Below are 16923 nucleotides of genomic sequence, written 5' to 3'. Positions count from 1 at the left end.
AAGCAACAGGAAAAGGTGGAAGTGATGTTACTGTGTCCTGAGATGGTAGTGTTGACCATACTGCTTTGTAATGCAGGTGGAGATGTTTGTGTCTTGATCTTTACAACTCCAGTATTTGTGTGTACAGGTGCAAACACTGCACACCCATGGAATGTAACATGTAAACACCCAAATGCTCATTCCTGACTTCCCAAACCCATAGGTTAGCAAGTTAGGATTGTTCACATCTGAACCTGCTCTGTAGGAAGATCAGATGCCGAGCCTTATACTGAGTCAGTCCAATGGCTTGTCTGTCACAGTACTACCAGCCCTGAGTGACAGATTTTCTCTGGAGCCTGCGACAGAAATGTTTCACAGCCCTACTACCTCAGAGGCTTGGGATTGAATTTGCAGCTTTTTAAACACAAGCTGGGGATTGAACTTGCAGCTTCCTATATTCAAAGCTGACTTGCTGCTGGGGCCCCTCCCCTGTGGAGCTCTGACCTCTCCCAGTCTCAGTGAAGAAATCCAGTTGGGAATCATTAATCCAAAAACAGCTCTGCTGTAAAACCCAGATACTTTGGGCTTAAACAGAAAAAAGAGTTCTAGTCAGAAGTGAGCTACTTTTATGAGTATGGGGGAAAGAGGAGGACAAGCAAGCCAAAAGAGTCAGAATCCTATGACTTTGGTGTAAAATGGAATTGAGTTTTAACATAGCAGCTGTTGGAATCCATGTGTGTGAAGGCATTTCATTATACAGAACAGTTGATAACATTCTTACGTATAAAATATTTCAACTGGCCGGGGGGGGGGGGAAGCAAAATAGGAGACTTACATGGACCATCAAATCCTGCCAGTGAATTCCAGAACTGCTGAGAACAAAGCACACTTCATTGGGGACCTGCTGGTTGCTATCGTCAACTGAGCCACTTACGGTAGGAATCTAAATAAATATATGGAACTCGGCCGTTCCTTTCTGTGAAATGTCTTGGCTGCAGCGTGTGGGGGTCAATTTCGGCAGTGTGCTCCTGCTACCTTGCTGTTTCAGTAATGCAAAGCAACTGTAAATCTGCCCTAATTGGGTCAATGGATGTTTTGCACCACTGGAGCAGCATAGAAAGGCCTGGGCATTCTCTCAATCCTGACCATACATCTACCACATCTTGACATGGTTCTTTTGGCTGCCAAGTATTTAAACAGATAAATTCCTACCTTCCCCCCCCCGGGGGGGGGTTGTTGCCTTTTTAAATAAAAATGTACAATGGGTTAGTAAAATAGCAGCCATTTCTGTTTCTTTCAGTGCTGAATACTCCTCTCCTCTTGGCATCAGACCCTTTTTCAAAGCTATACATACATACCTATTCGACTTGATTGAAACAAAACTGCTCAGCTTGAACTTTCGGTTTCAAAGCTCTGCCTTGAATGGTGCATTGCTAGAAGGTAACTGCTTTCACTTTTTAGAGCTGATGATGAATAAGCTGCACCATTGTTCACTTTCATTATAAACACACACACAAAAGACCACATAGAACAGAGAAACAGTCTATTTTCTAACATCAAACAATGTGACTCAGTACAAGATTGCCTAAATGTTTCACGAGGTATCAAAGCTAAAGTCAGCTTGTTAAGCTACTGATGGGTGAATAAAACATCATTTTCCTTTTCTAATTATCTGACAGGAGAGAGGTTTCTGGGCAATGTTTTCAGATGTATTTGTTATTTGCGGAACCATTTGTTTTCCTTTGGTTAGGTACTCATCAGGGGCACAGTCCAACAAGATGGTCCCCAATTTCAATGAGCAGGAGATGCACGGTGTTCAATTCAATGGCATTTGCATAGACAACGTGCTGCAGGATTGCTCAGTTGCTCATTCTATTCACACAAAGAATAAGAAGAGACCTGCTGGATGAGACCAAAGGCTCATCTAGTGTATGGTTACCAGGTTTTTTTCAATGAATCCAGGATATCCGGGGACATTTATTTATTTTTTGGAAGCTGAGTAGCAACAGGGAGTCAGTAGTGGGGATGGTGAGGCAAAAGACCCTAGGCCCAAGCACACATTCATATTGTATGAAGGTGCAAAGCCCTTCTTTCACACCCTGTGAAACATAAATGTGCAGAGTTTTTTTAAAAAATTGGGCAACGGCGCGCCACCCACCCATGATTCCTGAGCCTTCCCTGATCTCCTTCCCCTTTTGTTTTGACAAATCAGAGGAGGCTTGGGAGTCACGGGCGGGTGGCTGTTGCCCAGGAGGGGCCAATCTGGAAGTGCAGTTAGCTCTGGCTGGCTTCAGGTACTGCTTGCTGCTGTGGCACAGGTAAAATGGCAGGCGCCATGGCAGTGAGCGGTGAGCGACTCCTGACGCCAGCCAGAGCCAACTGTGCTACCAGGCTGGCTCTAGGCTGCTGAGGCTGCCGCTGCCACTTTTCCCGGGGACAGATTTGCAAATCTGGGGACATTTCGGAGACAGAATTTGTCCAGGGACAGATATGCAAATCCGGGGACTGTCCCCAGAAACCAGGGACGTCTGGTAACCTTAATCTAGTACAGCATCCAGTGACTCAACAGTTGCGCATGGGAAGCCCATGAGCAGGAGACAAGTGTACCTGCATTCTCCCCACTTGTGATTCCTAGTAACTGCTCTTCAGAGGCAGGCTGCCTCTGATCCCCAAGGTAATAGACAGCCACCATCCCTAATAGTCACTGATAGCCTGATCCTTCATAAATTCACCTAAGCCCCATTTAAAGCCAGCCAATTGATGGCCATCATGGCATCTTGTAATTCTATAGTTTCCTTATGTAAAGGTAAAGGGACCCCTGACCATTAGGTCCAGTTGTGACCAACTCTGGGGTTGTGGCGCTCATCTCACTTTATTGGCCTTGTGTACAGCTTCCGGGTCATGTGGCCAGCATGACTAAGCCGCTTCTGGCAAACCAGAGCAGCGCACGAAAACGCCGTTTACCTTCCCACCGGAGTGATACCTATTTATCAACTTGCACTTTGTGCTTTTGAACTGCTAGGTGGGCAGGAGCAGGGACTGAGCAACAGGAGCTCACCCCGTCGTGGGGTTCAAACAGCCGACCTTCTGATTGGCAAGCCCTAGGCTCTGTGGTTTAACCCACAGCACCACCCGTCTCCCTGAGGAACAGCATTGGGAGAAGGCAATTGCACCCATGTCCTGGACTGAGCTTTCAAAAGGGATCTGGTTGCTCACTGTAGGAACTAGGATGATGGTTTAGATAGGCCTTTGGTCTGACTCATCAGGCCTCTGTTTATGTTCTTACCTATGAGATTTGCCTCATAAATGCACAGCACCACCCACGTCCCTTTATGCACTGTTTAAATACATATTTTCTTTTGTCTGTCCTGCTCTCCCAACACGCACCCTCATTAGATGCCCCCTGGCTTCTAATACTATATAAGAGGGAGAAGAACTTCCCTATATCCACTTTCCCCACACCATACATAATGTTGGACACCACTCTCATATCCCCACTTGCCCATCTTTTTTCCTAAACTAAAATGTCACAAATGGTGCAACCTTTCCCCACAGAGGAGCTGTTCCAGTGCCATAATGATTTTGCATGCCCTTTTCTGAACCTTTTCCAGCACCACAGTATCCTTTTTAAGATGCAGTGGTCAGGCCTGTACACAATATGCCAAGCGCACACCATAATTTGTATAATGGCATTATTATATTGGCAGTTTTATTTTTAATCCCTTTCCTAATGGTACCTAATATGGAATTCACCTTTTTCAAAGCTGCTGCACACTCAGTTGACATTTTCATTGAACCCATCATGACCCCAAGATTTCTTTTCTGGTCAGTCACTGCCTGTTCACACCCTGTAAATGTCCATGTTTAGATTTATTTATTTTTGTCCCAATGTGCATCACTCGGATTGCTTGCTTCACTTGCCAACACTGAATCTCATTTGCCATCTTGATGCCTATTCGCCCAATTAGGAAAGATCCTTTCATGGCTCCTGGCAATATCTTTTTGTTCTTATCACCCTGAACAATTTATCAGCAATCATGGCCACCTCACTACTCACCCCCTAGCTCCAGAGCATTTATGAATAAGCTAAATAGCAGAGGCCCCAGTTCTGAGCTTTGGAGGACTCCACTTCTTACATTCTTCTTTTGTGAGAACTGTCCATTTATTGTTATTATCCATTTCTTTCAACAGTTATTGTTCCATAAAAGGTGCCACCTTCTTACCTCATGACTAATTTTTAGTGCAACTGGTAAGTTTGGACCTGTCCATAGCTGTCAACTTTTCCCTTTACTTACGAGGAATCCTATTCAGAATACAGTGGTACCTCGGGTTACATACGCTTCAAGGTTACATATGCTTCAGGTTACAGACTCCATTAACCCATAAACAGTACCTCGGGTTAAGAACTTTACTTCAGGATGAGAACAGAAATTGTGCTCCAGCGGCACGGCGGTAGGCCCCATTAGCTAAAGTGGTGCTTCAGGTTAATAACAGTTTCAGGTTAAGAACGGACCTCCAGAACGAATTAAGTACTTAACCTGAGGTACCACTGTAAGCAAATTTCCCTTAAAAAAGGGAAATGTTGACAGCTATGGACCTGTCTTGGCAAAAATCAGGTGAAGGCAATCATGTTTTGGTCTGCCGTCTTGAATAAAAATGGCACCCTGCATCAAAACATCAATGAAGTCTGTTGCCCCCACCCCAGGAACCCTCATTTAATGTTTGGCGATGATATATTGAGAGGCAGCTAAAGCCATGCCCCAAAATAGGTGGTCACACCAAAGTCATCTAGATTCAAAATGGAACCTGGTACCCAAATGCCAAACATCCTTGCTTGTTGGTTCACATGATGGAAAAAGGCCTTGGTAACCCCTCCTCCCAAGGTAAGGAGTGTGACCTAGCTAAGCTTGGCAGGACAGCTTACTCTATGGTCTTAACCCCTTCATGCATTAATTAGTCTTAAGCATGTTGGCTATATGATGCTGATTTATCCCATGATCTCAAGAGGTAGCTGAACCTATAGAAAGCAAACGAACAAACCATTTCCCAAAATATATGGTAGATCCATACGTGTCTGACACCTGACATCATGTATGGTGTCAAATGTGGGGCAGGTGGCTGTGGTTTCAGGGGAACAGCCTCATGGGGCAAATTGGGTCCCTTGCTAGGTCTAATTTGTCCCATGGGCTGGAGGTTACCTACACTAAAGCATCACATGCAAGCCCTGACCAGGTTAGAACAGCATTCAGAATCATTTTCCCCTCCTACCTGGGAAGAAGCTTGTGTAACTACTAAGTAGATGAGTTATTTTTTCCCCTATTTAAAAGGAAGAAAGATGGCATTCCTCTTTAATTCTCTGTCTTTTATGTTGTACAAATAACTAGCATTTATGGGTTACCATGCTATTCAGAAAGGCTTCGTCTTCTACCATTCAGCTCTCATGCAAGCCATCTATTCTTCCCACCCTTGCTTTGGCACGCACTTCCCTTCTTAGAAACGGTTTCTTAAATAAAGCACAATCCCTGGCAGACTGTTCAGGAATGACTCTTGTGAGAAAGGCTATGTGAAAAGATAATGTGTGAGTGGAAGCGGTATCTTTGTGGTGAATTCATCAGCTGAAACAACTTGATTAAATGCAGATTTTTATCAAAGTAATCCAAGACCTTGTTCTTAAACATCTATTATTCCATTCCATCACAGATGTGTGCATAATGGCTCTATTTTTTCCCCCAAGAAAGGTTACTCTATTCACAGCAAGATATATAGCTGAATACCCTTAATTAGGAGATGTGTCTTTTTTTAACGCCCACAATCACCTTTTCCACTCAGAGTGGGAATTGCCCTGTCTTGTAATGTGCGAATGACAGTATAAAGAGAAGTTAACTTTAAACAAGGAGACAACGCAAATAAAATAAAATAAAAGTTCAGAAAAATAAAATTTCTGGAGTCCCTTTTCTCCTAGTTTTCTATTGGCCCATGCCAATGTATAAATACTTTGAATCAAAATTTTAGATCTTCATTGATTATATGCTATCTTTGTTATGCCTCCCCCCGCCTTCCTTTTGTGTCCCTAAGTTCTAGGTTCTTAGATGTATGCATCACTTTACACACTGTAGCCACAACTACACTGCGGCCTGCAACACCTTATATCACTCCTTCATTCTCACCATTTCTCCCAGTGACTTCCTCTTTACAGTAACACACCACCACCCACTCCCCAGCCTTTCTGTTAGTTCCTTACAATTACCTTTGTTGTGAACCAAGAGGTTCTCCTTGTTCACTTACACACTTGGTCAGTAAGATGGGTGTCTAGCAGGGAGAAGGCTATCTGTTAAACCCATTCCCACCCTGTCCATCTCCTCTACTCTCCACCCTCTTCCTCTTCCAACTCCCCTCTACTCTCCACCCATTCCAACTCCCCTCTACTCTCCACCCACTTTCTCTTGACAAAAAATCCTAACACCTCCCCAATTGTCATGCTATGCTCCTTTCAACTCCTCTCTTTCCCACCCCAAGCAGTTTCCTTCCTCCTCTCCTCCAAATACAAATTCCAAATGTGGTTCACCACAGAGCTGTATGAATGGCAGGCTTTATTATTTATTGTTAGATATGCCTAAAATGATGCGACGATCCCTGTGAGAAGAACATTAAAATAACTATTTTTATGTATATGAGACCTACAATTCACCTAATACAGCTAGTGCAATTTTATATACAAAAGGCTCGGAAAAGATGAAGTGCAAAACTATAGATCTTGACTAGCTCAAACACTGCAAGAAGCAAATTATTTTGCTTCAAATTATCTGCCTGCTATGCTATACTATCTGGCACGCAGAACTTTCATGTGAGTTTTTAAATAAGAGAATCTGCTTCCCTTTATCTCAGACTATTATCTGTGGTGTATCTAGGGCACTAGTGACAATGGCAGATAAGCTTTACAGTAGTTACACTGAATTTATCAAACAAGACAAAGCCAATGACTAGGGCTGCAATTTTTTTCCATGCTAAATTGCTCTTTTCACCGTAGAATCTTGCATAATTCACAGGGCATTGTCCAAATCATAGAAATTTCACATCCCAATGTAAAATATTTATTGTGACGGGGGAAAGGGTTTCTGACAATGTAAAAGGAATTTGTGACAGCTGTCAACAAGACAGAACATATGATGTGTCAGACCTGCGAAAAGAATATTATTATTTTTAAAAGATAATCTGTTGTAACAAGGGTGCTCCCTTCAACTCCTCTGATAAGCCCCCTCACCTGTGCGCTTTTTAAGGGGTATGCTGAGACAAATACAATACCTACATATAAATTTGCTGAACACAACTAAGAGTCTGAGTTACAGCTGGCTATAAACACTCAATAGACTATCACTTTGCAGATGACATAGTGAAAGCATGGGGTGGAGTGCTGAAATGAAAATGCATTTGGATATCTGAAGAGAGCCTAGGCAAATTCATCGGATGATCTGAAGGGTGTGCTGATCACCTGGCTTGTGGGAGTAGCTGGGTGTAGGGATGCCAAAAAAGAATGTCAAAAACGCCAGATTGATCAGCTCTAGTGCTTTATTAAAGAAAGGTGCAGTTTTACAGCAAATCACCTTGCTAGGTCTCCCAGCCTTTACAGCCACAGAATAGACACTGCAGTGAGGAGATGGCTTGCCCACATCCAAGCAAACATTCATACATTATTTTTACACAAAGCAGCATGCGTCGCTTTGGCCAGGACTTCCCATCACTTCACCTGACCAGATGAGGACATAGGTGGCAAATACCCAAACTTGCAGATAGTTCCCCTTTCTGGGCTCAGAACCCAGCACCCTAAGCTAAGGATAACATCAAAGGTAGCTAATTAGTTTATATCAAAGCGAGTGAATATAAACATATATGAGCTCATTGCTTCCTACCAATTAATTGTGGGGTTATCTTGACTACCAAGATGGTGTCTGCTGAGCTTCCAGAACAGTTCACCTTTGGTTCAACACAACGGGGGACAGTAGCAGTGTATGTGATGGAGTAGAGCCAACACTGGCATCACTGAGGTTTATCTGGATGGGGCAGGGTGGCAGCAAGATTGTGGCTGCATGGGGGCACTGGGGTGAGTGTTAGGTTGGCTCAACCAGCGCACCTGCACAGCCCCCAATATGCCACCCTGGCCCACCCCAGCCCTATCCAAGTAAGCTGATGTTGAGAGGACAGCTCTGCCCCAACACATGGATCACTCCAGTCCTGGAGAGGGAACATCACACAACTCAAATATGTAAAGTAAGTTCTTGTAGTTTACTTATATTGGGCAGAAAGCAATCTTTGAATCAGACTGAGAAAGGCCCTCAGGGTCTCAGATTCTCCGTCATCTAAGACTTTCTAGCAGCCTTAAAGTAGTGGGACATGGCGAGCTGATTTCATAATGTAATGTTAAGACAAACTAATTAATAATGCAAACCAATGCATATTTACCTGTAGATAAACTGTGAGTCTAGTCCCCCATCCACAATATACAAACACTGAACATTTGAAAAGCTCTTATGTCAATTGAGCAAAAATGTTTATATATCTAGACCTAAATCTCTTCAGCATCTGAGTGATTTACCCATGCTGAAGATATACATTCTGAGTAGAAAGCTTGGCTCTTTCTCTGTCCCTAGCTATAAGCGCAAAAAGAGTATTCTATAAGACTGAAGCCCAGCATATTCCTAAGAGCAGAAGAAAAGCCCTGCTGGATCAAGTCGAAAGCCCATATGGTCCAGCATCTTCTCACATTTGGCCAACCAGATGCCAGTGAGAAGCCTCAACCATGACCTGAGTACAAAGGGGAAGCAATTCCCTGATTGTAAAAGGGAAACATCTAAATATAGCAAAGGAAGTGGCTATGAAGGTTACTGACACCTTCTTTATAGAACTCCAGGAATTACTGTTGAATCTAAAATGCAGAATTTAGGTCTACCCTGACGTCACATCTGCTTTCAGCAACGACCACATGTAACACATTGTTCCCCATAAGGAAACTCCAATGTGTGAGCTCCTGCTCATGTGTAGGTGCTTCCTGCAGTTGGGACACCACCAGCACAACCAGGTGTCCCAGCTGTATAGTACTTCTGCACAGGAACAGGAGATCACATAATCAGGTCTCCATACAGCAACCAGGTGCAATATGCAGTTGTTGCAAGGAGAAGGCATTATGTGGGCAGCCATCTTTTTCTCCATGCATTTCCTCAGGAAGAGTTTGAACGAGGGTAGAGCCTCGCATGTACACTGGTGGCCTCCATCCAGTGCTCTCCTGCACTCCCACTCAACACCACTTCAGCCCCACCCAGGTAAACAGGAGTGATGCCAGTGTTAGGAGGGCAGCTCTGCAACCCCATTGCACCACATGCACAGCTACAGTCAGGTGTGCTCAGTCTGGACCCAAATATAGGGGCATAACACTTGACGCTCAGTATAACTTGACAAAAGGACCACAGCTTTCCACCTCCGTAGCTAGAATCCAAAGGTGCCAGACAAAGCTTCAAAGCGATGTGATATTTTGGAAGGTTATTTTCTCACACTTTGGGGATTAATTTGGAGCAAGAGAATTCCAGGCGCATGTTGTTCATGCAATAGCATTTAGAAAGGGCCAGAGAAACTCTCAATTGCGTCAAAATTGGTCAAAGTACAGTCAGCTACCTTGTGAGCTTTTATCTGCCTCGGGTAATGTCAGGCTGATCGACTGCTGTGTGCATTTTGTAGCCTTGATTGCTGCTGGGAGAAAACTTTGCAGAAGTTCAAAACAAAACTTTTTTATTTTTAAAAAAAATAAGGAAAAGAACAAAAGCTTAAAACAAAAACCTTAACATTTTTAAGTGGGGGCAGATTCTGATTTTATGAGGTGGAGACGGGAACAATTGAGTTTAAGAAGATCCTGTACAATTTTATAGCTGGAAGCTCTGATTTGTATCCAATAGTGGCTTACCTATCAAGTCATGTTAGGGCATCTCTTTTTATGTCATTCTTTGCTATACATGTAAGCCCCTAGCTACTCCAAAAAGAGGATGGGGAGACCCTTCAGAACAGAATGGGCGTTGCTCAGCTAAAGCTCTTTTTGCCAGGGCAAAGACACTCTATGTACCTATGTACAGTGGTACCTCGGGTTACATACACTTCAGGTCACATACACTTCAGGATACAGACTCCGCTAACCCAGAAATAGTACCTCGGGTTAAGAACTTTGCTTCAGGATGAGAACAGAAATCGTGCTCTGGCGGCGCAGCAGCAGCAGGAAGCCCCATTAGCTAAAGTGGTGCTTCAGGTTAAGAACAATTTCAGGTTAAGAACGGACCTCTGGAACAAATTAAGTACTTAACCCGAGGTACCACTGTAGAGCTCTTCCAGCTCAGGGGGAGCCCCGATTGGGCTAAAGGGCATGGCCACAGCACACAGTGTTGGCGGTGTGACTAGGCCACGCAACCTCATGGAAACCTCCACACATTCTTTCAAAACATGGGGTGATCCTCCATACTTCTCCATTAATTTCAGAACACTCAGGTTTGGGATGGGGTTGCAAAAAGCAGATGTGACGTAATTAGAAAGAGAACCACCGTCACTGGTTATGTATGCCATTCACAAGACTTTGAGATAATTACTGCCACTCTGCAGCTGACTGGAACTAATGACTGGCACAGATGATACCTGCCCCAGCAGTAGCCCATCCCTGGAGATGCCATTCATAATGGCTTCCCTTTCAGTTGATGAGGCAGTGCTGTGTGCCAGATTACTTAGGATTCAATTCTTGCTATACAGATATGTTTGCCATTCCCCCATTCCAAAGCAGTGTTTTTAATTAACTTGCTGAAAGTTGGTGCTAATGAAAATTGACAGGGAGAGAGATTTGTTCCAGACACAGGATGGGTACGTTGAGTTCTAATCTCAACTCTGATATTGACTTCATTTCAACTCATTTAGCCCAAGGTGGATAAAAATCACTTGGGTTTCTTGGTTAATTGATTTTGAAGAAAAAATAATCAGATTTTTAAAAATTGCTTAACTTCAGTTATAGTGAGTCTTGCAAGTAACTTCTTTTAAATGCATATCTCAGTGTGATATAAACAAAACATATTCAAGTCTACATGCCTGACCTCTTCAACTGAAACCATGAGGCTCTATCTAAAGCATGTCTCAATCCACACATAGTCCCAAGCCATGATTAAGGAAACTTAACGACTGTTTTCCCTTCATGGATCACTGCTTTGTTGTGGTGAAGAGGCTTGAATAACTCAGAGAAGCTATGAGCTATGCTGTGCAGGGCCACCCAAGACGGACAGGTCATAGTGGAGAGTTTTGACCAAATGTGATCCACCTAGAGAAGGAACTGGCAAACCACTTCAGTATTTTGCCAAGAGAACTCCATGGACATAAAAAAGGAGAAGCTTTGAGAAGGCATCCTCTGGTTCATAGGGTCATGGAGAGTCGAACACGACTAAGACGACTAAACAACAACAGCAACAAACTACTGTTTGGTGCAGAAGTGACTATTCCAGTGGGGTATTTCCATACTATCACCCTCCTGAAAGTGGCATTGCTGTTGCTTACCAGGATAATGAGGGGGCAGAACGGGGTATGGTGAAGTTGAGACTGTGTGGATGCCCTGGCAGGGCCAATCCAGCACCATTCCCAGTGCATCCACATAGTCCTGGTCTCACCACCATTCTGCTCCTCCACAGTCCCACTAAGCTGGCTAGACCTACCATGCCAGCCACTTCTGTTGGGTGAGATTCTGAACTGATAAACCATGACATGATCAGCCAGCAAATCATAATTGAAAATCAAGGTTTGAAATGCATCTGCAAGCCATGGTTTGTACTAACTGTGGCTCCATCTGTGCTATACCTGTAAAGCAGTATCATATCACTTTCAACAGTCATGGTTTTCCCCACAGTATCCTGGTAAGTGTAGTTTAAGGGTGCTAAGAGCTGTTAGGAGACATACACCCTCAAAGGGCTACATTTCTAGAGTTCCCTCGGAAAGCCTTTCCTACTCCCAGGAGGGAAGGGGTTGTGAGCGGGAGACGATTCCTGCATCATGCAGGGGGTGCTCCGCCCCCTGCTTCAACTCCAGGGCTGGCGCCACGCCCCTCCCCATTTGGGCACCCAATAGGGAAGCTCGACAGGGGCGTGGCTTGCTGCTCAAATGCAGCCGCACTAGCCATCTCCACCATTGCACACAAATTTTCCCCACCATTGCACACACATTTTCTTAGAGTCACCCACCCTCCACTCCCTTTAATTTAGCTGTTCCTGAGACTTTGCTATGGACCTCTGGTTGGTCGCCCTGTTTAACCAGGGGGCCTGGTAGGAGTTTTTTTCCAATTGGCTAAATTGGCCCGGCCTCTTGGGTTTTTTTTGCGTACCTCGTAGCAACCGTCACAACTTTCGTGGTATTTGGCGGTTAGGCATTGGAATGTGTTGTTGGTGTTTCGGGGGGCAAGGTGTGGCCATCGCCTTCCCAGAAAATTTGGGGTATTCCGCTAAAGGAATCCGGCGGTTGTGGATCCTGTCCGATGCCCGTGTGGCGGGGGGCCATGGCACGACCCTCGGTGACATCAGGAAGAGAGCCTATAGTTGGATTAGCATCAACAGGCTTCCCCTACTGGTGGTTAACCCCTCCTCAGACTCACCCCTCTACGAGTGGGTGGAGTCTAATCTTCCGTGGTCCAATGCCTAAGGCAATACCTTCTCACATGCTGTAATCAATAAAGTTGTGGCCTTTACCTTACCCATTAACCTTACATTCTGTTTCCACGTGTCTTTATTCCCCAAGCGGGGATCGGGTCCTCGAATCACAATAGGGATTGATGGTTAAATGTATAATGTAGGTGGGGCCTGCAATTTGGCAGAATGAGTGACATCTATTAATATCAGATCTTGCTCCTTCTTTAGAGACTGGAGTGCTGAGTAATCAGAAAATCAAAACACAACAACAGTTCTAAATCATAGCTTACATGATTGTTTGGAAGGTCAAAAGTGATTGTTTGGAAGGTCAAAACTAAACTATGGTTAGGCATGAGTGATGGCTTTAGCATTGGGTCTGAATTATCCTACTAAGCTAAAGACTGCTTGACTTTGTAAAAGCATGTAAAGAAACAAAAATGTATGGTTCCTTGAAATGAGCATTATCACACAATAGAGTGTTTTTTGTTTTTTATTGACAATGAATTATTACATTTATTATCGGCATCCATATTAATATTTAGCAAACATTGCCTCCAGTTCCTCCAGCATCTTCCCTTCCTCATCCCTGGTGATTCCCAATCCATGTTTGAAATGCACTTCTTTTTTATTTGAGATTCATGACTACTCAAAAGTCTCATTGAGGCCAACAGGTATGTGGGTATAGACTTCAATCTAAGATTATCATCAATTTGTTTTTAATGTTTGATTTTATTGGTATTTTAATGACTATTTTATATTGTCTTATGCAAACTACTTAGAGGTTTCTGTCACTGAAGCAGTTATATGAATCTTCTAAAATAGTAATAAATCAATGAATCATATCTATAGCACTTTGTGACTGTCAGCAAATGCTTTCAAGAAATTTTCTCACTAACAAGAATTTTGTGAAGTAGGTTGTTGATTCCAAACTAAAACCAGAAATGAGTGAAACTTGATTGCTGTTACCTGGATCGCCAGTGCCAGATTTATGTATAAGCTAAACAAGCTGTAGCTTAGGGCCCCACTCTCTTGGGGGGCCAAAAAAAACTAAAGAAAAAAAACCTGGATGTACATTTCCAAAATATAAGATAAAAAGCAAAATACAACCTACATACAGCAACAGTGTTTTGTGTTGTGTAGGCTCCTATGATGTAAGTAATGGGCATATATAGCATATACTCAACACACACAAAAGCGGCAATTTGTTGTTGACAAAGGACAGCTGGACATAGAAAGGGCCCCATTACCTTCAGTAGCTTAAGGTCTCATCAAACCTAAATCCAGCCCTGTGGATAGTTTATCACTGAACAAAGAACTGAAACTAAGACTTGCACATCCCCATGGTATTATTATATAATACACTGCATCCACTTACAGCTGTTGCCCAAAATATTTGAGGAAGAACAATATCAGTCATTTCAACCATCTCAAAAGTTGCCAAGAACCTATATAAAACATCCAAATCCATGAGACAGTCAAAAGAAAAATGTGTGTATCTCAAGAAGTGTGCATGCACACGAAAGCTCATACCAAGAACTAACTTAGTTGGTCTTTAAGGTGCTACTGGAAGGAATTTTTTTAAAAGAAAAATGTGACATGAAAGAAGCAGGTTATACATCCAACTTTTTTGTCCAAATAGTATTTGAGGAAAGATGCAGAGTTGTCTGGACAACCTCATGATTCATCTCCATTGCCATCTCTTAGAGAAATGAGCCATCTTGGCTCATTAACTCATAAACGATCCCATTTTATACAATTGTGATGACCCACTGACCTGTAGCCTAGCCACTCAGATAAAGACACAATGTAGTGATGACAGATGATTTTAATCCCATTTTCTGCTTGCTTGACAGGATTTATGTAAGTATTCCTGCCCTGTTTTCCATGCTATATTTAAAGCAATTAATATTTCAATCCATCCAATAAGCCTGCGTACTAAAGCACACCAGGTTTTCATATGTCCATATATTGTCAGGTAGCCAAAGATAGATACATAATTGAAAGGTGTGTAGGCAGTCTCATGTTCTCCTGAATCTTTGTGTGCAAAAATGTTGAATTAATATCCCACTATTCTGAATATGTATTTCTCAGAGTTCCAAATCAGGGATGCTGGTGTGTTTAGGTATTTGGGGTGTGGGAGAAAAGAGTGGGGAAATATGTGGTATAGCAGCTAGATTGCTGAACTATGATCTGGGAGACGAGTTCATCTCTGCACTCAACCATTAAGCCCACTGGGTGACCTGGGACCAGGGACCGTCTCTCAGCATAACCATCTTCACAGGATTGCAATAAGACTAAAAAGAAAAGTTTGTGTGTATAGCACCATGTTCTCCTTGGAGAAAACGTGGGATATAAATGTAATAACAAATTAAAGATGAATCAATATGTGGTTCTGTAGCACCCTGCTTGTGGTTAACGCTTAGCTGGAATGAAATATTCAACGCAGCAATAGAGAAATTAAAATAATTATTTATTTGTCAGACAAATAAATGAGAGGCACAGTGGTATATGGCTACCAAGCTCTGGCCTGGCCTCCTGCCATTATGGCCAGCACTTATATTCCCTTAATCCAGCCCCCTTTGCTCCTCCTGTGGCTGCCTCTGTCCAATCAGCCTGGTTGAATTTCCTATTGGCTGATTGCTATAACCAATCCTAAAAGATACACCCATATCCTCCTGTCCTTATATGGAACACAAAGAGCTATATATTGTTACATCTATAAATGACAAATAAGTAGTAATATATCTTACATGTGTCTCAACAAGGAATCTTAATTACCAGCTCACCTCTTGCCCTCCTTGCCCTATTGCCTTCTAAAACAAATGGTTAATCTTAAATTTTTATCTTAAACATATGTCAAGGATCTTGAGTTCACATCAACATTGAAAGATCTCCTTCATTTGAAGGTTTCTAAACAAATGCCTGACAACTTATATATCAGGAGTGCTTGGATGGCGTCTCCTGTCTGGCAGGGGGGCTAGGCTGGTGGCTGACTTAATTTCAGGATAAATACAACTCTTACAACTATATGAAATAAGAATCTAGCATTTCTTAAATCCTTTGCATAATTACATTTAAACCAATATATTTAATACATAACATAGGTAGCCTTTTAAAAGGAATAAGGCCTTTGTAAAGTAAAAAAGGAACTCAGTAAAAAACAGCTTTCAAAAGAAGCCTCTTCAGTTTACACACCCCCCTTCAGCCAGCTGCTTTTCCCATTAGCTCTTCCCAACATTTATTGCCCTTTAACTCTCTCAGTTTAAGAAAGAAACAGCTTTAAAAAGACTTCCCAAAAATGCTCTCTTTCTGCCAGCTAGATGCTTCTCCATTTGGTCTTGGCCTTTTAACCTTAGAAAGAAGATCTGGCTCATTTTACTGGGAGGCACATTGGTATTATTTTACTATTTACTCATTCCTAATTATGTTTATCTCTGCTTTTTTTATCTTCTGTAACATGTAGGGTCAGTGTCCTCACTCTCAGCCTGTAATTCCCCCTTTTTACGACTTTGAGAATTGTTTTCTGCTATAAATCAAGGGGCCCCTTGTCTAGGAGGAAAACATTGCCAAGGTTCTCTAAGCAGCTGGTCTTCTGCCTGGCATGAAACATTTGAAAATCTTTAAGCTCTCTCTTTTAATATACAAGCCCTGATCAAACATTAATAAAATGCAGGCTTATGCCTGATGCCTCATTCCCCCCTTTCAAGCTCAAGGACCTTCATCATGTTCCTGAGGTAAAGCTCTATATAGGGCCATGATATGAGGTAGAGTTTCATTCGAAATCATCTTGCTAATTGTACTTCTAAAACATGAAATGATACATGGCACCATACATAAAACCATTATTACTACCGTCAAGAAAAACAAGCAAGACAATAGTATCCCTTTGAGTCCCGCAACATTAGGTAACCAGTTGGTGAGCCATCCCATATCCCATCCTTCCCATGTTTGTACTGGGACATGTGCTATACTCTCCATCTTTGTGGCCAACACACGGATTGCCTCACCATTATCTGAAATGTTAAAGCAACAGGCATTCCCTGTCAAGTTCAAGACTCCACATAGGCCTCCCTGCCTGGCAAGTACATAATCCATTCCCATTTTCAGCTGCAAAATGGCGGCTCTACTTTCATCCAGCTGTTGTGCAATAAGTCTCAAACTCTGGGCCGTTGCATTGGTTACAAGTTCCACCACTGCTTGCAATCGAATTATTCTGTTTAGATTATAAATAGGATCCCGTGCCCCTTGTATGAGCTCACCA

At 42.8% G+C, this 16923-nt stretch overlaps 1 long non-coding RNA gene across 1 annotated transcript in view; it reads left to right on the top strand.

Annotated features, from left to right (window-relative positions):
- Positions 1 to 792: 792 nt before the first annotated feature.
- Positions 793 to 16923, top strand: part of LOC308594120 — a 77986-nt gene continuing 61855 nt past the window's right edge. The window contains exon 1 of the long non-coding RNA XR_014011341.1: positions 793 to 914. This is a non-coding gene — a long non-coding RNA (uncharacterized lncRNA). The remainder of the gene's footprint in view (positions 915 to 16923) is intronic.

This window comes from Podarcis bocagei (assembly GCF_964188305.1).
Source record: "Podarcis bocagei genome assembly, chromosome: 8".
NCBI classification, from domain to species: domain Eukaryota; kingdom Metazoa; phylum Chordata; class Lepidosauria; order Squamata; family Lacertidae; genus Podarcis; species Podarcis bocagei.
This window is presented reverse-complemented; position numbering and strand designations above follow the sequence as displayed.